This window comes from Diceros bicornis, chromosome 33, assembly GCF_020826845.1.
Source record: "Diceros bicornis minor isolate mBicDic1 chromosome 33, mDicBic1.mat.cur, whole genome shotgun sequence".
NCBI classification, from domain to species: Eukaryota; Metazoa; Chordata; class Mammalia; order Perissodactyla; family Rhinocerotidae; genus Diceros; species Diceros bicornis.
This window is the reverse complement of record NC_080772.1, coordinates 11,752,637-11,756,724: the sequence shown is the minus strand read 5'-3', so window position 1 is coordinate 11,756,724 and position 4,088 is coordinate 11,752,637. Positions and strand designations below refer to the sequence as shown.

General features: G+C 38.7%; 1 pseudogene; it reads right to left on the bottom strand.

Annotated features, from left to right (window-relative positions):
• Positions 1 to 2,724: 2,724 nt before the first annotated feature.
• LOC131396659 (swi5-dependent recombination DNA repair protein 1 homolog) lies at positions 2,725 to 3,815 on the bottom strand (annotated as a pseudogene).
• Between the last annotated feature and the right edge of the window lie 273 nt (positions 3,816 to 4,088).

Here is a 4,088-nt window from a genome sequence, read left to right as displayed (position 1 = left end):
CCTCACAGTTGAATTTGCGTTTCATAGAATCCATAGGTTATTCTTCATTGTCAAAATGCAGCATAATTTTGAAAAAAAAAATCTTTGAACGAGTAAAGAGATATAAGAATAAAATACGAGTTTTATTCTTGAATATAAAGAACTATCTGGCATCTGAAACTGGGTGAGACTGGTTTGGACCTGCTGCTGTTTGACTCTGATTTTAGCCAAGAAAAGACAAGGTCCAAGGTTAAACAGCATTGATATTATTCCTGTATGTTTCTTCGCTCTTTATCGTGGAGAAAAATAGGTGGAAGCTGTTGCTGGTTCCCTCTTTTAAGTCTTTATTTGTCTTCCACTTCTTTCCAGGTATATGAATTAATTTGATGAAAAGAGTTGGTTTCAGGCTCCCATTGTTCTTCAGCAGCCATCAACAAAAGCATCAACGAGTGCCCTCACACATGGCATGACTGAATAAACAATATCTGCCCCGGGAGTACCAGCCTTAGACGGAGGGGTTAAGGGGATACATCTATTAATTAAGTAACTATGGCCAACGGTCAGTAGATGTATTTGGGGCTGCACAAAGCAGCAGTAATGAATATATCCCATTGTTGTTGCCCAATTACAAGTCAGAGATTTTCAAAGAGCATCACTGGCTATGATGAGATATCACCTAGAGAGCTCAGGGGCTAATAATTAATTCATCCCATTAAGCTAGGTGAAGTAAGCCAGACAGAGAAAGACAAACACCATATGGTGTCACTTACAGGTAGAATCTAAAAATAAATAAATAAAAGTCAAACTCGTAGAGAAAGAGAGTTAAAAGTGGTTGCCGGGGGCTGGGGGATGAGGGAAATAGAGAGAAGTAAAAGAGTGAAAACTTTCAGCCATAAGATGAGTAAGATCTGAGGATCCAATGTATATCATAGACTATAGTTGATAGTACTGTACTGTACAATTGAAATTTGCTAACAGAGTAGATCTGAAGTGTTCTCACACAAACACAAAAAAACATAAATATATGAGGTGATGGATGTGTTAATTAGATTGTGGGAATCCTTTCCCAACGTATATGTATATCAAATCATCACCTACACTTCAAATATCTTACAATTTTATTTGTCAATTATACCTCAATAATGCTGGAAAAAAACAACAACAACCAAAAAATGCATGCCAGGAAAAAAATTCTAAACGTTCTTTACTTTAAGGATACTTAGATACTAAAGTCTATATAAATAAAAGAGATGAACAAGGAAGTGATTATTTTTATTGCAGGAGATTCTTTCACTTTTCAAAAAGGGTATTTTCTATGGGTCTTATAAATAAAAACATTCATAAAACTTGATTTGTGCATGTTTTAAGGAATATAAGTACTATTAAAGAAGTGATACAGTGTAAATATTTTTATATTATTAATATTATATTCCTTTTGAACCATTATATCTGGCCCAGTTCTAAGCACACTGGAGTACATCGTGGATATTGAGTTGATTGACACTGAGCCCCAGCTGCTGAAGCACGGAAGACCTTGAGGATACGTATGTGGCTACATCCTATGACAATTTAGATCCTTAACCAAATGTGCTTCAGTTTGTTTGTCTTAGAGGGTGCAGAGGAGGGTCTTAGGACATCCAGGGAGTCCAGAGATTGGAGGACATCAGAACACAGGGGAAAGGGAGATTCCCCCCCACCTTGAAATTGTTCTCCTATTTGATGTATCTATTTTTTTTTTACATTATGCATAAACTAATTTAAAAAATACTAGAAAATACATAGTGATGGTTAAAATTATTCAATCAGCATAGGAGTGTATAGAGCAAACATGAAAACTCTCCTTTGCCACGTGGGACACCCCAAACGCACATCCCTGAGACGGCCACTAAGCTTCCCAGAAGAGTCACAGATGCCCTGCAGGTTACTGCTCTCAGCACAAGGGGCACCTGGGGCTCCCAAATCATAGCTTTTCTGAGGGCACCTGACCAGGGTGGGGGCTGACGCAAGCCCAGTGGTGTGGCATAATGCCATCGTGATGTGATGGGGAAGGAGCAGGAGGGGCAGGCGTGGCTGGTGCTCTGCTCTTTGGGCATCTGCTTCTGCAGGCTGGCCACAAAATCCCTGGTGGGCACAGTGCGGGAGCTGGAGCTGGCATTCTAGACGCCCAGAGGGCCTGATGCAGGACACACAGAGCAGCTTGGGGGGCAGGTGGGAAGTGGGCAAAGGCTTTTGGCTTGGGCAGTGGCCCCCGATTTTTGTGTCCATGTATATTATTATTATTATGTTAAATTTAGGACATAAGAGTTTAATTACCTTCTCTACCTTCTAGATGGAAATATATGGTAAGGGGATGGAAACAAGGGTCATAAACTTAGGAGAGAGGCAGGCATTTTTAGACCAGTTTAGGTTTAGATATTCCCCAGTTTGGACAATTTTTAAACATTTAACATAAGACTTTTTACCACAATAAACAAGATAACGTATTAAAACTGACTTCCAAAATTGTCCAAATTATTTTTAAACTTGATTTCATTTTTTCCACATTTCTTTGTCAAGTTTTGTCAAATTTACCCCAAATACTAAATTTTCATTTTTGAACTTTGTTTATATTTATATAACACAGTGCCCTAAATTGATGTTCACCAGGATACCTTTCTCTAACCCCTAGAGGTTTTTTTCTTCCCTTTAAAATGTATTTTAATTAAGTTGTCATTCTCAAAGATATTCTGGATATAAAATTATGAATTAAACACCTATAAATTCTTCTTCATTTCTGTTATAGTGTGACAATTTATCATCTAACCCACAGCAGTCTATCGACTGAGTAAGGCTGGATTTCTTGTTCTCCTCAGCCATAGCTGACTGCAACTCATAAAGTGACAGGTGGCTACAGCTTCTCTACTTCTGTATGAATAACTGTGACTGAGACAGGTCATTCTTTGATCCATACGTTTTGACTAGTTTTAGCCTCTGGAGAAGGTCTTCTTTCTCCTGAACCTGCTTCATCAATTTTGCTTTTTCTTCATATATTCCTTGTTTGGGAAAATTCTCATTCACAAAATCATTTTGGAGACCACTGCATGACCCAGTATTACGTGATTGAGATTCACATGTAATGATATTCTTGAAAGTATTTTTCAAATATATTGTGAAAATGAATAAAGGAAACCTAATCCAAAATGGAGTTGGGCAGCAATGAAAGGAGAGCTCTCATGCACATACCTGACAGTAATCTTTGTTGTAGATTACTTTACATAACTCAGCTGGAAGAAGGTAGATTTTCTCCTTGCCCAGCAACAACCTATCCAATGAGAAGCTGCCAAAACCCTGAACTCTGGCGAGCTTTTGTTCAAAACACCCCTCCCAACCACTCCCTTTTCTCTATAGAGCAAGCCCCTCTCCTTTGTTCTTCCGACTTCCCTGTGGTTCGCCACAGTTTGCGTGTCCCAAACTGCAATTCCTCTGCTATTCCTGAATAAATTCATTTTGCTGATTAAATAACTGGCTATTTTATTTTTAAGGTTGACAATGTCCATTATTCAAATTCACTGTCTATGTGTTTAACATTTTTTGAAACTTAAACAGTTTTCTTCTGTTGAACATGCTGGTTTCTCTGAAAGATTCTGATTGTTTTCTTCATTCCCTAAGACATTTTACCACATTGTATCAAGAATTAAATGATGATCTTGTTTTCCTTAATTGCTCTCTAAATGTGGCACTCATAGGTTGTTTTCTTGAACTATTATTTGGGGAGATGGCAGATTGGCACAGGCCTGTGGAATGCTGAGTAAAGTCACAGCTGAGTCCAGTGGATTTTCCATCTTGAAAATGAAATCTTGGTTTACCTCATGGAAACAGAGCTTTACTCGACTCCATGCACCCTCTCCCCCAGAAGTCCAGCTCTTAGACATCCACTCCCAGGCAGCCATTCCAGGGGTGGGGTCTTGAGGAGGTTCTTTCCAAATACTGCATAGATTTTATAAATGCATAAAGATACATGCACCCCTGTGTTCATTGCAGCGTTATTCACAATAGCCAAGACTTGGAAGCAACCTAAGTGCCCATCAAGGGACGAATGGATAAAGAAGCTGTGGTATATATACACAATG